This window comes from Harpia harpyja, chromosome 22 (genome assembly GCF_026419915.1).
Source record: "Harpia harpyja isolate bHarHar1 chromosome 22, bHarHar1 primary haplotype, whole genome shotgun sequence".
Classification (NCBI taxonomy): Eukaryota; Metazoa; Chordata; class Aves; order Accipitriformes; family Accipitridae; genus Harpia; species Harpia harpyja.
In genome coordinates, this window is record NC_068961.1 from 2,537,642 (window position 1) to 2,564,559 (window position 26,918).

Sequence of the window (26,918 nt, forward strand, 5' to 3'; positions counted from 1 at the left end):
ATCACTGACAGCAATGTATTTTAGCGCGCGCTTGAAATTAAGGCTATTTTGAAAGGGTTTTCTGAATTAGGATTTAGGAACTCCGTCACTCCCACGTTCCTCATTAGAGATGCTGTGATTTTACCTCCAGTTGCCGACATATTGATTTACACTCAGAAGAGAAAAGGAAAATCGATGAGGAGTGGAACGTCCGCAGGGTGAGCTGCATGCGGGCGAGAGTCTGCGGGAGGGAGGCTGGAGGAAAGCTGCAGCCATTTTAAGACACTCAGAGTCTCTTTTCCCCTGAACTCAGTCTTGAAAAAAAATAAACATTCTTATTTTAATCAAGAGGTTTAGTGATCCTCCGTTATAAGCCTCACAGCCTACATCACATTTCTGAGAGCAGGATGGCAAAGATTGATGACTAGCCATTTCTGCAAAAGCAGCCTCTGCTGGGGTGCGCTGTGTTTTCATATTCCACTGGTGAGACACCTGTCATGTTATATATTGATTTTTCTTTTGTTTGTCAAAGGCACAGTTTATGTATGGGATCTAATCCTCTGATCCCTACAGGAAAAAGAACAAAGATCATTTGTTTCCAATGAGCTTTAAATGAAAATCCAGAGTGCCTAATTAGGTAACTTCTTAGCTCCCTAACGGCCGCAGCCCATGCAGCATTGTTTCTTGCCTTGCCTGAGTGCTGGACACTGTCTGTTTGTCTGTCTGCCTGTGACCCTTTCGCAGAAATAGGACGTTAGGGTGCATCTGCCTCCTGCCTGCTAACATCCCGGTTTCTCTTGCAAGAGCTTGTGATTTCTGCAGTGCTGGTGTACAAGCCACCCCCCTCAGACAGTGTGCTAGCCCAAGCAGATAGGCGCACCAACTCCGAAAAATTGCCAAGGCTCTGATCATCCTTTATGTAGTTAACACAGGAGATGTGGATATCTTGACAAAACCTGCACAGATTTCCTTGTTTCAGTTTCCTCAGTAGGCCAGGCCTTTTCTCACGGTGAGGGCAAAGCCCTATGCAGTGCCCTATTCCTCCCCCCTTTTGCGGCTCACTTCTCCTTTGTGCCTTGCTGACTCCTGCAAGACAAGTCCTTGCTGCTGGCTTTTTTTTCTTTTTTTTCAATTTCTTTTTTCCTCTCTCTCTTTCCAAAATGCTTAATTTCCCTTCTAATTTCGTCAGGTGAATTCCTAATCAGCCTCATTGAGCGAGCCTTCTGCCCAGCCAAGCGTTGCCTGGCTACAATCTGTCTGGCGCTTGGAGCTGAAAAACTGCCTTCCCCCAAGACCAAAACGTAGCTTTGTCCGAAGGTGTGCCACGTAAATGGATAGTCATCAAAGTTTAATGACCTCATTAGTATTCGTTTGCAGAGTGCAAAAGCAAGCACTTTCACTTTCTGTGAGATATAGATCAAATCAAAAGAAAAAGGGAAAGGAAAAGGCAAAGGAGACTCATTTTCAAGACAATTTGCAGCCCAATCTGAGCATAGGTGAACCGCCCTTAGCAGACAGCAGCAGATACTGCTAATCATAGTTTTCTGCATCACCATACCATTAGTCCTGTGAGTTCGTATACACATCCCTGTATATATGGGAGGTCAGTGAGAATACACAACCCAATGAAGAATATGTATTTCTCCAGTTTCAGACAACAGCAAAATGACTGCAGGTCTTCTGAAAACTCATGGATGTTTGACCTTTGTATTAGACTCATGGAGGAAGAGTCTACTCCAAGAATGACTCCCACATTGAGAAAACTGTCCTTAGGCTGGACCATGAAACATAAACATCAAACACATTGCTATCGTTATTAATACTAACTGTATATTTTTATGCTACTGTAACACCTATTCCACCGGTGTGGAACAGAGTGGACTAAATCCTTGAGGGCTAAGTGTGGAATAATTAAAAGTCATGTCTGGTGCAACGTGTGGTCTCAGGGAAAGCTCCTATAGGTCCTAGGGTTCACCGGTAAGGTTCATCTCACCTAACTTGAAGGACCTGAAATGTAGGTGCCTCTCATGCCTCAGTCACTAAGGTCTTCTTTTCAGTCAGAGAAGAGAAACAGGCAAAGGCTGAACGGGCACATCATCCATGTTCATCCAGGTCTCCATTTCACCATGATGACTGAGACTAGCTACCTAACTTAGAAACAGATAAAATTTAGTGTGGTGAATCTTATCCTCAGAGATTAGGTAACTTGCTTATAGAATGAACCCTTCTCATAATGTTTACATAGGGTTGTAGCCATGCTGCAAAAGTCATAACCAGCAAGAAGACTGGTTAGAGTAGAAGAAATGTGCTAGTTCAGGCACAGCATAGCAGTGGAAAGGCAGAGAAAGTCCTAGGGGAGAGGAAAATAAGCTGTGTTTTGCTTTCACTGTTAGTATTTCAGAAATGAATCTCTGAGAAAGTGGGAGGAGAAAACTGAGAGTTGCCACAGCTGTATTTAGTATAAGGAACTGTGGTTTAGCTAGAGGAAAGCCATGAGAGCGTTTTGAGAGGGGACTGTGGAGAGCTCAAAATGCTACACAGATGGAGGGGAGAGGGCAGCTGGCCCACCCGCCAGGTCAGCTGAGACCCTGAGCATTTAGGAGAAACCTACTGTAATGTTTAAGTGTAACTGGTAACTCCATTTCACTGGTATATATTTTTCCTGCTTTGTAGCTTTTGCCTCTTGTTTTTCAAATGTCCGTTGCTTTATTAGAGTAAGCTTCTTTTCTTAGGTTTCGCTGATGTTAGAAATGGTCTTTAAGAGGCATAAAGTGCTTTACTACTCCAGGACTGACTAATCAAAAAATAAAATGGTGTCTGCTGGTGAAACAGATGCAAATCTCTGAGCCTTAAAGAGCAGAGCACGCAGGTCAGCGTGGGGCCCAGTACTGCCAAGGCTCAGTATGCAAAATGAGGTTAAACAGCATCCTTCTGGCATGACACAGGCCACAGAAAGGCATCCGCTGCTGTTATCTCCTCCTCTGAGCATTTTTGAGACTTCAGAAATTTTCCTATCTCATACAAAGACAACGCAAGTCTTTCAAAGGCTGTCATGACACATGGGAGAGATCCTTTAGCTGGTATCACTGTATTGAGAGTACTGAGAGAGGATATTGAGTGGCGAAGCTCAAGGCTTGCTCAGGAAGAGCAAGGGCTTGACTCACCATCATCCTCCTCTCTGGTCGATGCCCCAAACTCCAGGTGCTGGCTCTCCTCGGGTGGGATCTGTCTCTCACCCAGCAGAGTCTGCAAAGACTTGCTAAAGAAAAATGATCCAAGATGCAAGTTCTTATGAAGATTTTGGGGTGTTTGTTGTTGTTGTTGGATTTGTACCTCTTGAAGGAAAAGTGCTGTATTGAAAAGTTAGTGACCTGACCAAGTAATGCTTTTGTTGTGATGGCCATGGACTGCTCCTCTGCATGACCTTGGGAGGTAACTCAAGAAAGCGAATTGGTTTCCAGTCACTCTGCATGGAACCACAGCTCCAAGGGAAAATCCTTAGCGATCCACACCATGAAAAATAGTTGACATTATTATGTTAGCTGCTATCCTAAAAGGAGAAAGGACAGTCCCTATCCCATAGAGTTTTCTCCAGTTGCCTCTGAATTAAGATTTTAGAGGAAAGGATCATCACATACATCTTTCTGTAAGGCAGGTATTATGGTCTCCACAATCTAGCAGGCTCAGTAATGCTCTTTAGTGTACAAAGGAAGAAGACTGCCTTCTGCAGAAAAAAACAAATGAAAACAAAACAGTGAATTTCTATAGGATGGGTTGTATGGGAACTCAGACTAAATGATCCTAGTGGTTTCTTGCAATCTGACTTGGTTATGTACTAAGTGAACCTCAAGTGATTTCTGAATGTGGCACTGGAGGGAGAAACCAGGATGGTCTCTCAGAAAGGACATTGAAATGTTTGAAGAAATCCAGCCTGCCAGCTGCACCTCGAAATCCTTTGAGGTTTATGCTTCAGCTATTACTTGCAGTATCAGTTACTAAGCATGTACGCACATGCCAAATAACTGGCTTAACAAGGTACACATGGGCACTCACTCTCCTTCACCCATATAACAGACAAAGGATGCTCCCTAAATCAGCCCGTGTGCCATTTCTTTTCTAAATATAGAATTTTTGCCAGCAGTGAGAAAGAAGCTAGACAACAGCTTCCCTCATAAGAAAACCTTAAACAGCTAAGCAGCTTGATTAATTACTTAGGGATTTCCCTTGGGCTGTTACTAAGGTAACAACAGGAGCAGAAGTGTTTAAAGATGGCTGTATATGCTGTATGCACTGGAGAATACGTGGTAGCTTTTCAGCAGCACCCTGCATTGTGAGTTTTATACAGTATTAATGTAGAAAATGAAAGGTGTGTGCATATGTGCATGTACCCATGAAAGTGCAGAGCCCACACAGCCCTATGAATCCTCAGCTGCATCTGCTGAACACAGAAGAAAAATCTGCTTTGGCTTTCAGGAGGACACAACAGGAAAAGAATATTGACACCCATTTAAAGGGTGCAGTGCACACATCTCTTCCCAGCTCTACAATGCCTTCATTTTGCTGGCTGATTTAAAATATTTTCTCCCTCTCCCTCAACACATCTGGGGAGAGAACAGTGGCCCAAGGCTCGCTGCTGCCTGGCCCCCGCTGCCGTACCCACCATGGCTTGCTCTGACCCGTGGTGTGGCACAGCGCAATGTCCCTGTGCCGAGTGATGGTGCTGCATAAGTTCTTGTGGTTTCATGCTCCATAGCAGTGATGCCTTCTCTAGTCAAAACTGGTGAGAGACAAAGCAAGAGGCGATTATGGTAAAGAATATGCCCCTTGCTAAGACAACATTGCTCTGTGGGTAATTTGGGAGCATTTGATTGCGTGGAAGAACAATTGTCTTAAGTGCTGTTCATGCCAGGATTTTATCGATGTTAATGTCCAAGTTAGTTAACACAGGACATGGAGGTAATTAGAAATTTTTGCCTCTTATCAGTCAGAGAAACTGCCTCCTCACTAACTGATCAACTTGCATCCTTAGGAGAGGAGAAGGAGAGTGCAAGACAAAACTAAGCAAACCTACAGCTCGCAAGACTCATGGGTTAAAACTTGTTCTGAGTTTAATGACTAACCTGTAGCGGTCTGAGTTCCTCCACTACCCACAGAGGTTATTTTTTCTCTTTATCTGACATCCCTCTTCTCCCCAGAGCTTTTGCACGTACCTCACAGCCTCCTCCCTGTCTCTCACTTCTGACAAATGGCTCTGCCCAGCTCCTCCAACCCTACTCAACTCTACAGCTGAGCCAACCCAAAGCCCTGAAAGGACCCGTGCTGACTTGGTAATTTTTTATTTCTAGACATTCGTTTGCCTTTTATCATGTTCCCAGCAGTAACCAGAAGGAGAACCTCTCAAGTTTCCCAAAGGAACCACTCAGAAACATGACACTTGCAGCGCTTTGTGCTATGAGATGCTGAATACCCATAGCTCTCACTTGGCACCTCACAGGATGCTTATGGCTCAAACTGTGCGAGAAATTTTAATTCTTCTGGTTTACTGACGCTGCCTAAAAAATAAATAAGAAACATTCTGGAGGAACTGAAATCAATTCTGTGAACATGTTTTGGACAAATTGGGAAAAACTTCAGGCTGAGCAAAACAATGTCTGAAACAAAAGGCTCCAGTGTGATTTGGAGAGTGTTCGGTATTTGTCAATACTCTTTGAAAATGTAGTAGTCACAACATTGCTTTGTGTTACTGCATCTGTATTGTCCTCCCAAAACTGTTTCATTTAAATTGTTGTTGAGTTCTGCGTATCATCTTGCAACGTATGTCTACTGTTGGTCTGCTAAGCCATTGAATACCTTTAAACTATCTTTTGGATAGCGCTGCTATCATATAGCTATTCACATAGCCCAGATAGCTCATTATGGTACAGCAGATAAAAAGTTCTTTGGCTCCCTGTTCTGTACCTTCATAAATTACCCACTTCAGGGATATTTAGGAGGTATGAGCCTTATTAACAAGACGTTATCGCTATTGTTTTGAAGCATCTGTCCACCCATGTGTGGTGGGCGATCAAGATGGAGAAGTGTAACTGTTCTACATCCTTTTTCCCAGAGCAGGCATTTCTCTTTTATAATCTTTAAAATTTGACAGGACAGAGCTCTGCAGGAAGGATAGAGCATTGACAGGGTTTCGTCCTCTCTTCCAGTTCCACTTCCCCTGGGTGCAATTTTTTTCCCATTGAGCAATCCTTGCTCTAGTGATCTTGTTTCTCTCTCCTGAGAATCGACAAAGGCGTTTCAACAAGTGAATCACAGGGAACAGGCATTGGATGATTTTTTAATCTCTTGGGAAAAGAAGGGAAGCGGGATGTTGCCTGCTGCAGTCTCTTCTACTGCAGCAGCGAATTTCAGCCTCTAATCCAGCAGGACCTCAGGCGCTGGTGCCAGTCCTGCCTCCCGCTGCATCCCAGTTGGGATGTGCAAGTGCTGCCAGGGGCAGCAGCGTCCTGGAGGGTGCTGCCATGCAGGAAGGGGTGAACTGGTCCCCCGCGCCGTGACGGCTGTCCTCGCTGGGGCTCTCTGCACACAGAGGCAGGACAGCCCTGCCCACTCATCTCACAGCCCGCAGCTTGGCAAGAGGCCACGTGGACATCTCCGGCCAGCTGAATTCCCGCATGGGGATTGTCATGAGAGCATGGTAAAAAACAACCCATGTTTGTGCGACCTTCCTGTATTTACTTTCTTGGAAGGCAACTACGCTGAGTTTTTGCCCTAAATTAACCAAGTCCGTGGTGAGAGGAGGCTGTAAAATACATACAGCGTCAGGCAGGGAGGCAGTTATATCGGTGTAAGACCAGGATGGCCAGGTTGGGACATGCTGTTGGGCAAGGTGAAACAGTCCCAACCCTCTGCTCTGGATCTTCCAGCTGTGCTACCAACATGAAGAATGATTTCCAGCAACTTTTTCCGGGGTGTTTTCCAGCATTATGGTTCCCAGTTTCCCAGCACACACCTGCAGAGCCAGTGGAGACCACCCAGCAGGTGCAGCAATTCACATTCAGGTGGATTAGTTTAACCTGCTGATGAAAGCAGACCAGACTGTGAAATGGAGTATCTGAGCTGCACTTGCAGCAAGGGTATGTGTCCAGTACTGTTGACTCTTCTGTGGAGATGTTGCCTTAACTCAATAGGCAATAATAAGAAGTGTGAAGCGTCAGACTTTTTAAGCGTCTCAACTGTTTACTCCATGAACTTGAGCCAGATAAAGAGAGAAACACCCCCTCGATGAACCCAAAATAGTCGTCAAAGGAGCTTTGAGTAAAACACTATGAGAAACTCCCTGCTTCAGCATCGTAATGAAACTGTGAGTGCATTTTTAAATGATAAAAACCAAGTTCATGAGGAACTGCAGTAACACAAGGATGAAAAGCAGCAGTGATTTCCCACTGTTTAAGAAACAGTTGCAGGAGCTGTTAGGCTCCATGTTTACAGCTCAGATTTGAGTTTTTTCAGAACAACCTGCACAGTTCTGGGTTCATATGGGACAGAGGACGAGAACTGATGATGGTTTTTGTGTCGGTGTAACAGAAACAGAAAATAAAAGCAAAATGACATGCCCCTTGGCATTTATTACTTTGTTTACTTTCATTTACTTAAGGCTTATTTTTGTATTCTGTGAGCTAATTTCCTTGGGAATTGATAAATAACAACTTCCTGGAATATTTTTACCCCTGTAAAATCTTGGCATGCTGTAACAATCTCTCAGTGAACACAAGGCATTCAGACAGACTTTCCCACCCTCCCTACCCCCACAGAAAACCAGAGGAGAATCATGATAAAAGAAAATCTAAGACATGTTATGAAGCTTTTCCTTGGACAGATATCTTTTCGTGAATCATGAATACAGAGTTGCCAAACACCATAGGTCACTCAGAAACATGGAAAAAAAAGGAACGCATTATTAACAGTTTTACTGCTACTGGACTGCTGGGGTAGGTCTAGGCGCATGCAGCTCCCTGGATACACTCTGATAGCCCATGGATGGAAAATAAATTAACAGAGGCAAGGAGCAGTGGAAAACCACCAGCAAGTTAAGCGAGAATCCATTTGTGATGCTGCTCCTCAGGGCTCCTCTGCTATAAATAATTCTTTCTTTTTTCCCCCCATGTTTTTAATTTTATTCTTTTTTAGTCAATATGATAACTAACATGTGTGAACTACCATGGTATAAAAGCACAGTGAAGACAATTATCACAACAAGATCAGCTCTATTCTCCTGCCTGAGGCCTACCTCGGCAAGTTTGCCTCATGCTAGAACTAAAATTGCCTTGACTTCACTGCATTTCTATCTCATGATAGCTGTGTTAGTTACCTTTTTAATGGTGAAGATAAACTTTTGCACTGTGGTTTTCAGCAATCTTTAAAGTGAAAATCAGATTTATAGCTTTGGAACTGAAATGGGAAGATCAGTTTTGCAAAATGAGTAACATATACTGATTGGTTGTGAATGGTCAGTGCAGAATTGATCCGTTACCAGTCACTTCTTTCTTGACTTATCTCATCTTCCCCTCTATGTCTACCTTTTATATCTTTATTTTGGCTACACTCAGCTGAATCAAAGTGGAAAAGAATGAAAATTAACTCGGTAGAAGACATTTTCTGTAGTCTTTCATCTCTGGAAATGCTTTTAATTACTAGAAGTTTACTGTTAATGTAGTGGATTTATTAAGCTCTAGACAATCTTTCAACATTTCATCTAAGGCAACACACTCGCTTTAAAGTGCTGGTGATAGATGTTTGCTGCTGCTGTTGTAAGCAGCTTAGACCCAGATGTAAGAACTGCTTTATGAAAACCGTTTTTCTTGCATCTGTCTCTCTAAAAACAGAAAGGATGCAGGTGCAGACCCCAGCCAGGATGTTCAACATGCCAAAGTAGCGTCACTGGGACACCATAAAGCCAGAAGAGAGATGGATTTTGACGAAATGTACAACAGCAGAACACAGGAGAAGGGGAGAGATGGGAGCACCCATCTCCATTAAGCCTTGATACCTTCTTCATCAACAAGATGTGGTCATGATGATAGGTTTTAGTTTAATTGAAGATAGCTGACATTCTTCTGATGACTTTTAGAATAATGTTACCTGCGGAAGGAGAGGAGAGGAGAGGAGAGGAGAGGAGAGGAGAGGAGAGGAGAGGAGAGGAGAGGAGAGGAGAGGAGAGGAGAGGAGAGGAGAGGAGAGGAGAGGAGAGGAGAGGAGAGGAGAGGAGAGGAGAGGAGAGGAGAGGAGGGTTAGACATTTTTTCCACACACGTGATGGCTGAGAGTCTAAGACAGGGCTTAAAGGCACAAAAAGACAGTTCTAGGCATGTGAGCATGCGTGATGAGGATTATTCTTTTAATGGTGCCATAAGACAGCTGGCCAAGGCTAGTGGGGAAAGAAATGAAACCTGTGGAGAGCTCCAAAAAAACCCAAGACATCCACTGACTACCGGAGGATGGGGGAGGGCGGCACATTTTATGTGTAAGGGGTAGCATAGATGACAATGAGGATAAAGACCATGCTTTTTGGGGTGTGTGTCAGATAACAAAAGCTGCAAAAATGGTGATCATGAATGCTAATGTGAATCTCTAAAGGCTGTTTGGGTGAACGGTAAAGATTCCCCTTTATCTCCAATGGCCAGTAATGACATACTTTACCCAGTCATGATGGGTAGCAGTTTCCATGCTACATTATCCTGTTTGAGAATTTGGAAAAGTCAGGTGCTATTGCAGGTGTGCTTGGGCATTTAGGGCTTCCTCAGGAAGACCTGGTGGATGTCGCCTCAGTCTATATGAGGGAAGCAGGGGGCAAGATCTATAGAGCTATATATCCATGCATGCATCACCTAATGTGGGAGCATAGCCCATGCTGCCAGGTGTTAGTGGCCTCCTATCCTCAGTGGGATGGCCACTGAGACCTTAGGCTTCTAGTTTGTTCCCCTTTGTGTCATTCAGTTAACAAACACTAATAATTATGCTTTAGAAGACTTACGGTTAAATATCAGTGGTATGTTTGGGCTGGAGAGGGATACAGCAGCTGGCAGTAAGCAAATTATAGCTGCTGTATCAGAAAAGCTAACTAATGAAACTCTGCATTACTGTGATTCTTTTAGATTATCCACCTCCTCCATCACATCCTGTTTATGTTTTAATCACTTTCTCTAGGCACATACTGACACTCCCTCTTGCTGGCTTACCACCAGATGGACTTTAACAAACTATTGTTATATCTGGAAGTACTTTCCTAGCTCTTCATAATTGCTTCTTGTAGTACTTACATGTGTGATGTAGAGATGTCAGCCTCCGCAGCCATACTTATTGCTATAATGGAGCAGTATATTGTTGCTTGCCTTTATTTTTTTCCTGAGGAATCTGAATTATCTGAGCTATTCCCTTGTTTCTTTCCAACTCACTCTTTTCTCCTTTCACCCTGCAATATGTAACAAGCCCCATGTTCTGGTCCTTACCATGGGTGTGCAACAAAGGGTAGGTGGGATGTTAATGTTAATCTGCATTCTCTGAGTTGGCAGATTGGTGGCATAAACCCAGCTTCTGCCTCCTCTCCTCTCCTCTCCAATATGGGGTGGACGGGGTCATGAATTTAAGTGTTAAGGAAGTTAACGGCTGATCTACAGTGGTGATGCTCAACTCTTGTCAAGCAGTTTGACTGTGCAAGCATATTGCATGTAATCCAGTGATTGTGACTGAGCAAAGTTCCCTTTGCACACAACTTCAGTGTGATATTTCTGTTTCCATCACTAGCATTTGGTGTAGTACACAAAAGGTATTCAGCAACTCCTTGGACACAGAAAACTGTGTTCTCTTTGTATGCGTAAAGCAGTACATTTCCGAGTAACTAGAAAATGGTTGAATTTCCCATTATATCCTATGAATTATTGTAAGGAAAATTATGCATGTTCTTGTATAGAAAGAAAGTCTATCCACATCCAGCTTAATCTAATTTATCCTCATTGGTCTCTGATTCTGATCTTTCCATTACTTGGGAGTCCTTTCATTGCCACATTTTAACATGGCAACAGGTCTCTCTTACAACAAACTTTAGATTCAGGCCTTGAATAAACCCTTCTGGCCACATATGCATGTGCTTACAACAAAGGAACAAGTGTTGAGGGCTCTTAATTTGTCAAATGAACAATGTCTCCCGTAACTCTCTTTATCCTCAAGAAAGGTCACCATTATTTCACTAACACACCTTAATCAAAGTTACATTTTGATGAAAAATGTGTATACAATTAAAAGAAAAGATATGGACTTAAGAGTGTCCCTCTGAGTCATCAGAAAGAGCCATTCAGGTAGACAACCCTTGCTTCTTAAAACTTCAACCCCAAGAGGCCTTCAGGTGAAAATAGTTGTAAGGATATAGGAGAACAGACTGCTTGAGAAAAGAGTGTACTATTATCTCCCTGTCTTAGACTTTTCTCCAGAAAGCATAGCCACACTATATGATCATTCCTCCTGGGTCCAGTTTGGTCCAATGCGATGGAAAGTGATTTGTGACTCAGAATAATTTTATGAGCTCTAGGCATAAATCATTGCTGGCAGAGATGATTTAGCAGTTTCAAGAAATGGAAAGAGGCATTCAGGGAAAGGAAGTGCTCCAACATTCCTCGAACACCAGTGACAGTCTCCAAAAAGGCCTGCTGGGCCCCTTTGGCACATAACTGCCATCAGGAACTGAAAGGGCATTTCTGAAGAGTAGAAATGAACCTTGGTTGCTGGTTGCTGAGAAAACAGCTTCTGTCCCTCCTGAGAGCCATGGCACCCTTACTATTGAAAAAACACAAATGTTCCCTCAGAGAGAGTTGAACAAATACAAGTGTTGGGATGATGTCATGCTTTTTTTGTGTGTTCACCAGCTTCACTATTCAACGTCCCGTTCAGGAACTTGAATAACATTTGGTTTGGGGAGTTTTTTGTAAAAATTAGCTCAAACTTGGAGAGTTTTCCAGCACTTGTGTTTCATTCTGACCTGAATGCTACTGGAGGGATGGTACAGGGAACAGAAGAATTCAGGATGGAGTTTTATATTTACTGTTACTATTGCCAGGCAAGATTTGGAAAACAATCCTGGGAGCTGAAAATCACCTTATAGACACTGTGTTTGTTTGCCTGGTTTTGTTTCAGGTAAGCTGGGAGTGAGGCTAGTATGTAGTATTCAATCATATGTTTTTCTCTTGTGAAATGCCAGTTTCAGACACTTCCAGCTTTTTGTCCCACCTTCACTCTAGGTCCCATCTCCACGTTACTGTTACTACACCTCTGTCGGTCCCACCAAGAGCAATACCAGCACAGCCAAGGGCAGCAAGCCATCTTAATAGTTAAGAGGCAGTAGGAAAGGAGGCAAGAATGTCTTAAACTGGCTTTACTTCTGGCAAAAATGCATCAGCGAGCTATATCCATGAGAATTCAGCAAAGAAACGTTGGTGAATGGGTCTGCTGCTGAAGGGAGAATAAGTTATTGTTCAGTCTCCAACAGCTGTGGTTTTTATGGGGTGTCACTAGTAGTAAAAAGTAGTGGCAAACCTTAATTTTTGTTATTTAGATCTGCAATGGTGGTCCTGAAATCACAGAGGGAGGTGGTTTGTTGAAGAGAATAGTAATTATAACAGCAGTAATTGAGCAGACTACTAGACAGGGTACTCCAGGGCATGGTTTAGGGGGCATGGTTAATGGTTGGACTCGATGATCTTGAAGGTCTTTTCCAACCGAAATGATTCTATGATTCTATGATTCTATGACATTTGAAAAACTGGTTGCATGGTTGGGCTCAGAGGGTGGTGGTTAATGGTTCACGCTCCACCTGGAGACTGGTTACAAATGGAGTTCCTCAGGGGTCTCTCCTGGGACCTATTGATGATTTTTAATACATTTATCAGTGACCTGGAGGACATGACGGAGTGCACCCTCGGTGAGTCTGTTGATGAAGCCAGACTGGTGAGACCAGTAAATATGCTTGAGGACAGGGCAGACCAGCACTAAGAATGGGCCAAGAGGACCCTTATGATGTTCAGCCAGGACGAATGCAAAGCCCAGCATTGGCGTGGACTCACCCCCTGCATTGGTATGGGCTAGGCCAGGGACCACCTCTTCTGGATAGGACCCGGGTGTTCTGGTGGCTTTTAGGCCAAGCACGATCCAGCAGGGAGCCCTGGGAGCGATGAAGGCGAAGAGCATCCTCAGCTGCATCGACAGAAGTGCATTCAATAGGCCAAGGAAGCGATTTGTTTCTTCTGCGCAACACTTGTAAGACCAGCCCTAGAGTATTGCATCCAGTTTGGGGCCCCCAGTGCAGGAAAGACACGGACAAACTGGAGGGAGCTCAGGGGAGAGCCCCCAAGGCAGCAGGGGCTGGAGCACTTGCCCCAGGAGGAGAGACTGGGGGAGCTGGGCTGGGTCAGCCTGGAGGAAGGATGGCTTTGGGGGCACCTGACGGCCACCTTACACACAGTCGTTTTATTACCAAATGTGTTCTTTAATAAGTGCGCGGCTAATTTTATTTTTATCTTCTCCCTGGTTTTTAATCCTCTACTTTAATTTCACCTTACAATTCAGCAGCTATTCCGTTATGCAGAACAATTTGATTTGCTTTGTAATTCCACTATCTATAGTATTTTGCATGGACAATGTTAATTACAAATATTATTCTCTCATGTATCTATGAGGTACTTATTTATCATAACAAGTATTACTCTGCCTCTTAAAACATAGTATTATAATGGTAACATAGAATAATTTTTTATAATGGTTACTTACCACATATCTATAGTGAGAATATTTGTAGTGGCCTGCTCCAAGAGCATAAAGCAACCATGAAAAGAAGTTTGTAACTGTACCAAATAACAAGCAAAACTGTATATTTGAACATACTACTTTGCATAATACTACTTGCTTTTTCCTTTTGCATGCAAACTTAAAGAATGTCTCTGCAATGCAATGGTTGAGTGCCAAAATATGGTTTCATTTTCCCTTATGCTTTTTTTTCCCAGCTGTTTCCAGGCTGCTATCTGCATGCAATTTCTTACATTCAGTTATGCTTGTTCCAGTCATGTTTCTTATAAGCACATAAATGCCCATTACTGGAAAGCTATACTCTGGTTCCTCTTTTTCGATGTCCACTGTATGCTGTGAGATTCCTACTCTGAATCCCGCAATGGGATTATGGGAGTCATCTAGAATCATTCAGTATTATTTATTTTCAGTGATAGCATAGTATATCAAGTTCAGGGAATTCACAACACATTTGTGGTATGTAAAAGTCTTCATGGTGAACAAGAGTTGAAGATATTTCTGGCAGGTAATTCACACTTGCAGTACTATACCTGACTCTATCTCCTTCTCCTTGGTTCTCCAGAGGTTACAAGCCCATGCTTAGCTGTATCTACACATTCCCTTCCTTTATATTTACTCATTTTTTGCAAAAGAAATTCTGAGCACAGTTGAAGCTGTGAAAAATGACTAGTGGCCCATAAAAACAGGCGGGTGGGGTTCTTTTTAATCTGTAAAGGCTTTGCTAATTCACACTAGCTGACAATTTGGGCTTTATAGGGAAATTAATTTGTTTTGCATCACCAGCAAAGTGATTCTTGCGTGAGGTCCAGAAAGAGCTGAAGTCTCAAAGCTGTTAATGGGAGAGTAGAACATATCCTATAGTACTTGCTCAAGAGAGGTTAGATGAAGAACTTTTTTACCTCTGACTACAGACAGAGTCTAGGGTGACTAATTCATATATCCACATGGCAGATGTCTAACCTGAGATAGGAGGACTCCCTCCCCAGATATCCTAAACTTCCTCTGAGTTTCAAATTGAAACAAAATCAGGAACATTTTGCTTTCTCTGCTTTTGCAGTGGCTTAAGAAAGAAAATGTATGAAGCGATTAGTTGCTCTTAAAAGATTTGTGCACTCTAGGAAACTGGCCACTGAAGCTGCTCTGAGCGCTGTCTTTGTAATGGGACCGAGCAAGGTGCAAGTTTCATGAAATCTGGAGAGTTTAATACAAACATATCACTTCCATTTAATTTTAAATTACTTTATTATTGGATGGAGCATTCTACTTTGTTCCAGGACTGCTTATGACATATGATTTTTCAACACCCTTCTGAGCTATTTATTTGTAATAACGTCTGCCCTGAAGTTCTAGCATACCATGAGGGGAAAAAAAAAATTCTGACAGTATTCTGGTCCTGTTGCCATTTTCAGCCAAAATTTGTAAATGGATAGTCCCCATGGGAGCATGAATAGACAATGCAATATTTAAGATAGGAACATAATTCAACCTTTGCAAAGGGCAAATGCTAATGCTGTTTTGTAATCTGCTGCTTGCCTAATCCAGCATCCATATCCTTTTATCTGATTCTACTTACACTCTAAATTCTTCAAAGCCTTAGGAACAAGTCCAGTGGAAAAAACTTCCACTGGTTTCTATAGGCTTCATCTAGGCTTAAATCTGCATATTTAGCTGCAAGGAGTCAGTATAAAAAGTTCTAACATTTGTAGGGCTGGACTATATCTGGTCAAATTCTGGACTTCTAGCTTTTAACTGTAGAGTCAGATCCATTTTCATATACCTGTCTCCAAACCAGCTCAAACTACCTTTTGAGTTATTCTGGGCTGACAAGAATTTCTCTAATTTGGAAAAATGTATCACATTTATAAAGGAACTAAAATGAGTAGTCTGCTACTAGACTGTACTGTGTTATTTTTAGTATACTAATTTTAAAAATAACATTTACAAAAACGATAATGCTGTCTTGCAGAGAAAGTATTGTTTTCATAGGTCTGAAACACTGAGAAGTCTTTGGGTGAGCTGTAAATTTTTCCTGCTCCTGACTGCACCTACTTGGAGGGCACTGAAAAACATTGGGAGCAAGCCAAGGAGTTCATAAGTGTCCTTAATCCAATTCTTTGGCACAAGTGATTGATACTACGCTGGTAGTAAGAGGCTAATGACTCTTTGCTTAATAATGAAAACTATCTAGATGAGATGAAAGACTAATGCAATTCATTCTGTTAACTGTCCTTATTTGGAAGAGTACTTAATTTTTTGTGAAGTGCCTGAGTAGAATAGCAGATGCCTCACTTTTTGATTGTGAATGATGTCTAAGCTGCTACGGTCTGTAAACCTCTGCAAAAGTTTTCTTGCCTTATCTGATAGGAACAACTTCTGTGGGGTATGAAGAGGGATGTCTATAAAGAGCTTGAAGGTGATTTAGTGAGTGAGGTCACGCAGCAGAAAGAACACCTGTATCCCTGTGATCAGAAAGTTCAGGTCTACGGAGGCCATCTTCATTTGGCTCTCTGAAAGAGAAACTGCATTTTTATGCAGTTCTCCAGCTTAACAGATTTCTTTTTCAGAATTCCTTTTTCTCCTCTCTCCCTAGCCCTGATGTCCGCACGCTAAGACACAGACGACTCGTGCATCACTACCTCACCAAGTCAGAGCTGTTCCCCCTATTTACTGGCAACTATCTCATTGCAACTGCCTCTTTTGACCTACAGGGTAACGGTGGCTCATTTTCTCAGGGGAAGATAGTGTTCCCTGACACTGGAGTTTCTAATGTTTTGACTAAAATTGCAGGTTAGATTCAGAGACCCAGTTAACTGGTGTGTACTTTTCTTAGGTGAGCTTGAACTCAGTGAATCTCGCTGTGAGATTCACAGTGAGATGAAAATACAGGAGTCTCTTCAGTCATGAATCTGTACAATCCAGATTTGAAGCAAAACAATCAACAACCAGTTTCAATCTGATGCTGACGAGTTCACACAGATTGACTTTTCCTTGACTGCCAGTTTCTAGTTCACTTGAATGCTGGTTATTTTCCTTCACTGAATGCATGGATACAACTTCATTTTCATGTTCACACCGTCTCTATCATCAACTCCGTCCTTGGCAGTAAGCTATTCCATTTTCTTTCTCTCCACACATGTTGCTTAGGTAATGAAATAAGAAATGCTTTAAAGTGCAATCAACCTAACTGCTGAGAGAACATTCTTTAGAAATCTAGAAACTTATATAAATTAACTGAGGTTAAGAGATAGTAACAAATCTATTTAAAACACTGTCTCTAGGGGACTGACCAAATGTAACTCTTTTGGGGCATGTTAAATGAAAAATCACTTTCAAGGAAAATAACTGTCAGTGAGGCCTAATATGTGATTCTGTTTTGTTCAAAATACATGTGTAGATAAATTATCTATCTGAAGAACTTTTTTAACAGATGCACCAAGTGAAAGAGCCATCCAGTCTGAATCGCTAACAGATTAATTCTAGGCATCATGTGAAATATGACTAAGAGTCACTGTTTCCCCAGCAACACTCTTGCAAAGGACAGCACTAAATCTTCATGGAGAGAAATGGACATTATTCTTATAGAAATTTCTGTGCATGCAAACAGTTTTGCCAAAGGCCTGGGCGTGCTTTGGGAAGTCTAAGATCATTATAAACAATAACAAGTTAAAGCAAAATTGTGTGCTAAAAATAGCACGTGTCACTGGAAGCATCTTTTAAAGTCGCTGGTGTTTTATTGTAACAAGATACTTATGTCCTCAAAATATCTAAACCCAAGAATGAGCTGATTGGAGCAGAACTTTAAATATCCCTTCCAGGCAATGGCATTCCCTGAGGTGCTCTGTAAGGGGTCTTAATTCTCCGGCCTGCTGCAGTTTTTTTAACCAGTGGTTGGCTGACATAAGCATGAAATGCCCCGGGCGCAGACGCCTCAGCCCTTTCTTGCCTCCCAGGAGGACTGCCGAGCCCAACGCCCTGGCCACATGGGCAGAATTCCTTTCGCAGAGGTGCCTGAAACCACTCTGAATACTATTTAGTCACAGGGTCCTTGATCATTTTCCAGCTGAATAGAAACATTATCTCAGGGAAATCCTCCCCTTCCATTCAGAAACTGTCTCCCTTCCAGTTGGCAATCACATCTCCTGTTCTCCCACCCTGCAGAACATCACCACGTCCTGGGGCAACGCAGCAAGCCCGTTTACATGGGAAAGCTATACTGGGAAAGCAAGATGTGTATTTTTAGGTATTACAAATGAGATTTAGCAGTAGGAGACAGAGGGAAGCGTCAAAACTATGTGACCCGTCAAGTCTCTGTGGACCAACTGTTTGGGAACCTTTGAGATGGCAAGATACACCATACTGTGAGCACATGTAACCCTATTTTTGTTTCCCTTTAAATCCCTAGACTATTAATTGCTTTTAAAAAATTAATTAAAAAAGGAAAACAAACCAACCCTTTCCAACAATAGTAATATTTATTTTGTTTTGGCAGAGGGGTATTTTTACCACTGATTTTTTTAAACAGTTTCTGGTTTTTTTCAAGGTGCCCTTGAGGTTACTATGCGGTTGGCAGGAATACTAAAATGTGCTAGCATCAGAAAGAAGGGAGCACTCTAGTAGCTGTTTCATGCCAGCACTTATCAGGCAAGTGTTTTCCCCATTTGCAGTTTTGGTGGAAATTTTGCAGGTGGGTGATTTAACTTATCTTTTAGTTTGTGTATGGCTTTAACATGGGTCATGCTGGCTGAATTTTGGAAACAACAAATATTTTGAGAACCTTAGCTGAAAAGAAAGGATTTTCTTTTTCTCCACTGAGCTGAAAATACAAACTTGGCAGGGAGTAAACTGTCATGCTTGGCCATATCACTCAGTCGCTATTGAAACAGAAATGCCCTTTTGCAAAGAGTTCATCCAACAGTGTCAGTGAGAAGGAGGGATCATCCTAGTGCAGACAATACAGAAAAGACAGGATGAAAATAACATTTCCTAGCCCTTCTAACATTTTGCTCATGTCTTTTTTGTGCATTCCAAAGATTAGTGGGAATGACTTGTTTCCTTCAAATACATAGCTGAAATGTTCGGAGTAAGATGCCTTATTTGGTAAGAATAGCGTTGATTCGAAACCAAAGTAAGCCTAGTAAAAGCAGCAGACTATCCATCTTCCATGACCATTATCTTAATTGCCCTTGAGTAATGTAAATATCTTACGTGGACACATTATATATTTAATTGAATTTAAATTTTGGACATTTTATGAATGTCTGTTTAATTCATGAGGCATTTTAAGAAGCTGCAAAAGATTCCACTTAGTATCTGAATCTCAGGCTGAATAGGAATGATGATATCCAAAATACAAAGCCAATCGCCAGTCCTACAGTCAGTTCCTCACAAGAAAAAACAGATAATTTTTCATGGACTCATTGAAGGGTACTCTCCCCGAATACAAGGATCTCTTCATGTAAATTTTAACTCAAGATCAGGGCCATGAGGAAAGTTAGTTACCTTATTTACATTATTAATAAAAACAATTGCAATTGAATTTACAGCATTATAATGGACAGGAGAATGAACTCTGCTGCTACTGCTGGAAATAAATCAAGCAAGTAAAATGTGAAGCACTCTTCCCATAACCTTTTGGGGTCTGCTGCTAGTATCCCCTGTTCCTACAAGGTCACCAGTCTGATGGAGAAATTAGACATCTGTGGTGGGAGTCACCATAACGTCAGCACTGAAAGAAAACTTTTGGTGCACAGGCAGACGAAAAATCTATACAGAAAGCAAAGGGGTCGATAGAATCTGATGGGAGCTTTCCCTGTTTGTGTGCCTTCAGTTATAAATTCATCACACTGGCACCACATTCACTTTGGCTTGCAAACAAATAATTTGTCTCCTCCCCGTTCCTACCAGTCCCCGTACAGTCCGGATGACACAAAGGGCATATTGTTGTGATCACCTCCCTTACCCGACACGGTAGCAAATAATACATAACACAGTTCACAAGAAACTCCTGTCACATTTTGTTGCCTAATGGAGCAGAAAAAGGCAAAGCCACAGTTTCTCTCCTCATTTTCAGCTTCTGCTTAGTATCCTCTACTCTCCCACTCCATGTCATCTTTTTTAGAGAAATACGTTCAAAATAATGGCATGCACTTAATCTGGACGTAATTTACAGTGAGGTGTGGCAGAAGCATGTTGTGTTGAGTAAGTGGAATAGGAAAACTAGTTCCTTTGATTTAAAACTTTCAATATCTCAAGTTTAATTGGTAAAAAGGTTATTTCTTACAAGTGATACCATTGGAGCCAACCCTATTTGGTGTACCATTGGCTTCTGAAGGAACTGCATATTAAGTTTTTCAGGACTGGCTGTTTTACTCATAGGTGGAGGTGGAGTCACCGTGCAATTATTGGATTTGAGTTAATCCTCAGGGTCTGCCTGCGGTCACCCATTTCAGTAGGACTCGTTAGACATGGACAAGCTAGGGTGCTGTAAAATATGGCATCACACAATGACATCAGTGTATCCAAATTCAGGTCATTGTACTACAAATCTACAGCTATATTCAAGCATATACATAATATTGGATGATATTTCAAAAGATGTGAAAGCATATATGTATTTTGCACAAAACTCCCTATTTTGCTGGACCTGCCAGGCCAACCGGTCCTCCCCAGAGCAATCCTGTGCCCACACAGCAAGGATGGGCTGAGATGCTGAGTTGACACAGACTGGTCCTCCAGCCTGGTCCCTGGTCCAGCCCACAGCCGGCTCCTTAGCTGACCCACAGCCTGGGCTCTGCGATACAGGGGTGAGAGGGTGGACGGGGCCAGGAGACCGAAGAAGGCGCACTTCTGCTTCAGGTTCCTCACTTTGGGATCTCAGCTTTGAAAATGCCGAGCTATGTCCTTAGAACTTATCAGCATGATTTTTTTATGATAATTTTTAATAACATAGCTGAATCTTTCCTGAAGAGGAACTGATACCATGCTTCATATAAGAAGTGTTATATTTTTGTCTGTTTTGAAGGGCTTTGATTGTGTCATTAATATGCTGCTTTATTACCAACACCAGGACATTCATATATGTGATCAAAACTAAGTCTTGTGCCCCACCTCTTACTATTTACATTTTACTTTTAGCCTCTTAAATCGTTCTGCCACATTTGTAAATTTAATTTATATCCTTGATGGTTTTCTACATATGAATTCTTTTTGCTTTGTGGTGTTGAAGAACTTTGCTTCCATAAAGGCCATGCGGTTTATCGAAAGGAAGCAAAGCGGAGTCCATCTTTTCTTGAGAGATTGTGCCGTATATCAAATGCAATTGTTTTGCCAGTACAAAAAATCTACTACACAAAACTTTGTAACATATTTTGCAGATACGTCGCTGCTATATACCTTCAATGCCTGTGACTCAGCACATGACACCAGCAGAAACAGGCGGATGAAAACAACCCAGCCGCACCTGGAGTGCTTTTGAGAAGGTTGAGGGGACACTGACCATGAGGAACAACGGGACTACAAGCAGAAGAACGGCGGCTGTACGTGGAATAATGCCCAGGCACACTTAGTCTGTGCTAACAGCCGTACCCCTGCCACAGCACCACATTCAGTACCCTATCCAGTTAAACTCAGCCTAAGTCAGAGAACGGGTGCCTCCCAGCTGCTCTCTTGAATCCTAGGACTCATTAGGAAACAAGAATTATTCCAGGGTCATTCAAGCAGAACTTAATCCACCCTTTCAAATGTGCATGGGGCAGCAGCAGTTTTAGGTTCAGCTTCCCCATCATGTAAATTATTAGGGTTTTTTCGCAAATAATTGCCAGGTCAGATCTTTACCTGTTAATAAATTACTTCATTTTCTTGTGGTTATGTCAGTTTAGGCCACTGCAAATCCAGTCTGATGACATAATTGGAAATCTGGGATAAAATGCTAATCTCCAAGAGCATCATAGTCTCTTCACACAGATGTTTCCATAGCAACATAACCATCGTGATACAACCATGCTGAATGCAGGTTTTATGTGATTTATTTCCTCTTCTGTGATTTTGTAAAATGAAAGAATACAGATGGGGACAGTATAGAAATAATACTAATTGATCCACAAGTACAGGGAAGGATTTGGCAGAGAAAACATGGTTATGTGTCTAAGGGGGATATATGGACAAGTTATGAATGCGAAATGGGAATATGATCTCCCTCTAGTATACATGTATTTTAGTTTTAAAAACCTTGGCAGTATTTATGCAGATGTATAAAAGTCTCCACCAAAACCACGATACATTCTTTACAAGTATTAATTTTCTTACTTGCCAGAATAGTATATTAAAGTGCTACGTCAACTGCCTCTGCCTCATCTGTCACAAGCAGAGCCAGTCTCCTGACATAATCAACCCAAGTCAGTGAACATCCCTGTGTAAGCCTGTTCCCCGGTGTCCCTTTCCCAAATGCCCAAGTCCTTGAGCAGCAGAACTAATGATGCCTGGTTTCCTAAAGCTTTGTGTCTCAGCTATCCAATGCAGTGCAATTTCTAACCGCAGCATTTTTGACATTTATGACAGTCATGATAGCTCTCCTGTATGAATTCTCTGCCATTTAATACAAGTTGGGCTCATTCATCTCCCAGTACAAGAACTGACCGGGTCCATCTTCCATGCCTTTTTTTGAAACTTTCAGAAAATCAACATATTTAGGAGCATTATCCTACCAAATTCCATCCCATCAAACATGGCTGAAATCGATGGGCTAAAAAGTTACGAAGTGGGTGTGGGCAGGCATGTACATTTTCTGTGAAGACATATCTTTCTTCCCTGTGAAAAAAAGATGAATGAACTTCACAATATATCTGAAAAATAAGAATCTGAAACTTTTGTAGACTAACTGTCTGACCTGTAAGGTCCTTCACCAGTCCTGTGCTGCCCCATCCAAGATCCGACGTGCACTGCAGGAGTGCAGGGATGGTGGGATGACGGCCACCGGCTTGGAAACCGCTGCGAGCTGGAAGTGCTGTGCAGGGGAGGAGAAACTGCCGCTGAAGGGGGAAACCGATGGCCAGGGGCAGGACCCACCTAACCAGCTATTCAGGTTTGCCGGAAGAAATTATTTATCGGCCTGCGGGAAAAAATTGGTACCTGGTTTGGATCTTTTCCAGGGTAGAAGTGATTTTAGGGACTTTCCCCAACCACACACGATTTATGAGGCGCATACAGTAACAGCTATGCCAATAAAAAATAATGTGAATAAATCAGGCATTATCAACAGCCACGTGTTGCTACAGATAAGACCGGGATACGTAAGTTTTCTAAACTTGGATGGGTTTCATGCAGACTCGGGTAGTCTCTTCAGTTTTACCTACTGCTGGAACTTCAGCTGGGTGTTTTACTGAAGCCTTGACCGCACCTTTCAAATTAGCTACCCGTAAACCCCCGGAAGAAAACCCAGGAGCAACTGCTACTCTTGGGAACCGTGCCTGCTCTTCTCCTGCCACAAGGCTCTGCTTTGCTGAGCAGAGGAGCCGTGCCTTGTCGGCAGCTCCCAGGCTGACCCTCGGGGTGCTCCGGGGGGCTCATGGACCCCAAACCATACCCAGCGGTGCGCAGCGGGGCACGAACCAAACCCACCAGCACGGGGATCATCACGGTCCTGCATCCTGAGGTCCTCCCGGCTACCAGGGTGAGCGGGGAAGCTGCAAAGCCCCAGGCACGGGGAGATGCAGTCTCCTCACAGCTGGGGCTTTCAGGCTTTCAAAAATGACCCAGTTCCTGGGTTGGATGCAAGTAAACAACAGCCTCTCTGCTAGGCTATCGTCACTGGGACGGTTTGGTTTTTTTTTTTTCCTGAGCTCGTGGGTTGTTTTTTAACTCGAAGAGCACCAGAAGCAGGGAAATAAATGAGCGTGGTGCTGGACAGTGCGCTGACGACTGCTCGGACATGTGCTCTCAGCATCGCAGCCGGACCCGACATTAGAAGGTGGCTCAGTGTGCCCTTCACGTCTCTGTGAAGCTGAAAGCTCGTGCAGGCTTGCCGTCAAAACCTGAATTCTGCTCGTTTTTGTGATAACTTTACATTTAGCCCACATTTGCAAAAAAATCCACATTTGGGACCAAACTGAAAATTGGATGTGCGGGTTGCAACACCCCATTAACCTGCAGGGACGTGGGGTTTGAACAGAGAGATGCCGAACCTCCCACGGGTGACCCTGCAGGGACAGCAGCAGCCCTCCGATAAGCATCATCCCCTCCAATGGCAAAATTTGCCCATGTGGACAGATGGGGAGGGTCTTCCAGATCTGCTCTGGAGCAACCCGAAATTGGGCAGGGGGTGGCGTCGCAAGCTAGCATCAAAATCAGGACTGTAAATCCAGGATGTCTCTCTTGCCCGTGGCAGAGATTAAGTGCCAGGTGCAGAATCTGAAGCCCTGCTAAAACTTTCCTGTTTAGTCTAACTATCCTACATAACAGTTTTGGTTGAGCCCTTCAAAGTAACCTTCAAAGCACAAAGTGCTTTCTTCAAAAGTGCAAAAAGAAAATAATTTAAAATTATACTACAAGTACAAAATGAAAGCAAGGTTAATATTTAAGGGTGTCTGCATGACTGAAGAATTGTTTTTAAAACTGAAATTTAGGAGACCATAAATCCAGTAATAAGGTGTACTGTCTTAGGCATATTGGGGGAGAAATCACAGTATTTATTTAGAAATGCCATTCATTGACCATGTTAATTGTTTTGGGATTTCTCTGAGTATAACCTCACAACAAATTTTAGCATGTGTATTTTTAGTGTTTATGGCTGGCAGCTGGGTGACAGAATAGACAATATTATTACGGATTATAAGATCAATAATCCACACGCTAAGAAGGATTTCTGTAAGAGACTGTAACCTCTTAAGCTTCAATAAATAACATGTAACAGAGGACAGAAATAACAGACATTGTCTAAATAAAAACAACAACATTTTTCTATACCAGAAAGGAAAATAATACATGTAATATTAAAATCAAAATGCATTTTTTAAAAAGGTAAATAGAATGTATACAGTTGCTTTTCTAAGAGGTTTAAGTACATATTTGCATGAATTGAAATATGTTTTGAGGCCTGAAAGATCAGAACAAAAGGAGCTTTTCTTGTCTCTGTCCATTTTATCAGCTTCCATGATAAAAAAGAATATTTTTTTTTTCCCTGTTTGAAGCTCAAATCACAATCCCTGAGGGAATTCATGAGGCAGCGGAGGAGGTGAAAATAACCTCTACATTTGAATACTATGAAAGCCGAAACATCAGAAAGGTATATTGGAGCTGATATTTCATTCAGGGTTTTTTTTGCCCCATATTCCTTTTTATGTCCAGTAGTGCATTTCCCCTTTTGCAGGGGGAGCATCAGTCTAAACACTGAACATCCTGGCTTTCATGGTTTATAAAAAGAAGTAAATGTGATCAAAACTTTTTTTTTTTTTTTTTTTTTTTTTTTGCCTTGGAGATATAGCAGTAGCTTTGATTTCCTTAATTACACCCATCACTCTGGAAAGGTCATAGTCTAATTCTGGTTACTATTCTGGGAGCAGAAGGAATAATTCTGAGGTTTTTTCACCTGCTTTCACAATCCAGCGAGGCTTTCTTCTTCTTTCTTTTACAGGAACAGCTACAGCCTCCAGAGATTCGACCGGCATGTGACGAGTCAGTCAACAGGAAATTATTTACAGTTTGATTTTTAATTACTTGTGATAACACAAATGACTGAAAAATTGTAATCCAAGGACAAACCTCCCCCTCACTGAGAAATATTCGGATCATTTAACACTGTGTTGCCACATACTTCTTATTTACAAACCAACCAGTCAAACCAGGTTAAACTTCTCTGGTTTTCTTTTGTTTGCTTTCCCATTCTGTGCGTACAGGAAACCCTGAGCTCCGAACAAAACCACAGCAGATGACATTTTCTGCAGGACCTCCCCACATCTCAGGCACCACCAGGGAGTGACCCGCGGGCTGAGAACCTGCCGTCCGCACCGAATATCGCAATGCTGTCCTTGGGATGCAAAGAGCTGCAGGCTGCACGGTGCTAACGCTTTTGGCCTTAATCCAGCAACACATTTAAGCTTGTGTTTACCATTCAACACCTGAGTTGGCCCGTGGGCTTCGGCTGGATTACCCGTGTCAGAGTGCTCTGCTGGATGACAGCCAGAGCGCTCGGCACCGTGCTCCGGTTTCAAGGAGGAAGAGCACGGAGAAAGTTCATCTGCTTGGTGGTGATTAACAAATGCCAAAGATGCTCCAGCTCTTTTTCTTAATTGCTGGCCTGATTTATTGCCTCCTGCAGTCAATGGAAGGATCCCTTTGGTCTTAATGTGATTACACAAGGCTCCACATGATTAGCTAGCTAAACCTGTGACTCTTCTGGCTTTTCCGGTGAAATGTCATTGCTAGCTGATGTAAATCTGGATTGTTCCATCATTTCACTAGTTTGCTCCATCCCCTACTTTCCAATGGATAATGGATGGTGCCAATAGATGCCCTCTTTATAGGCTTAACAAAGGCATCGTTATAGTAAAACCCACTTGTCAACATAATTTCTTTTCTTGTTTTGGTTTCTTCAGTTCCTCTGAAACAACATGTCCGGCTTTGAACAGGAGTGTGTTTGTAAATACTCTTGCAGAGTGCTGTTATAAGTAGTTTATAGTTCAGTAGGATACTTCTTGCATCCAGTTCTTCTTCTCAGGATACGACCACTAATGCGATTCACCCCCCGTTGATTATGTCATTGTTTCAGCCAGCGGGTAATTAGGGTTGGAAACCCTGGTGATTCTTCCCGTTCGGACAGCTCTGAGTTGGCTGATAATTTTGGTGATGGGAATATCTTCAGGAGTTCTTCTGGCGTGGATGCATATTGCCTTCCACTCATCTTTTGCCTGGAGGATTGAATTATCACCTTTCTTCTTTCACACCAAAGGGTAAGGGGTCAGTCGCCTCTCTGTAGTTTCAAAGCAAAGGTGGGGATTTCTCCCCAGATGCTCATATCCGCAGTCTACGCCTGCAGGCCCCCAGAAGACACTTGCTGGCTCCCAGCTGGGTCGGCAGCCCATCTGGCAGCCTTCGTCCGTCCAT

General features: G+C 42.6%; 1 long non-coding RNA gene across 2 annotated transcripts; it reads left to right on the forward strand.

The window, feature by feature from the left end:
- The first annotated feature begins 8 nt into the window (after nucleotides 1–8).
- LOC128135317 (uncharacterized) lies at nucleotides 9–26,918 on the forward strand. 2 transcript variants are annotated; one of them, XR_008233048.1, is made up of 4 exons: nucleotides 9–197; nucleotides 21,197–21,358; nucleotides 22,135–25,101; nucleotides 25,450–26,918. It is a non-coding gene; the product is annotated as an uncharacterized LOC128135317 (long non-coding RNA). The 2 variants fall into 2 exon arrangements; XR_008233049.1 differs by lacking the exon at nucleotides 9–197 and adding an exon at nucleotides 18,421–18,507.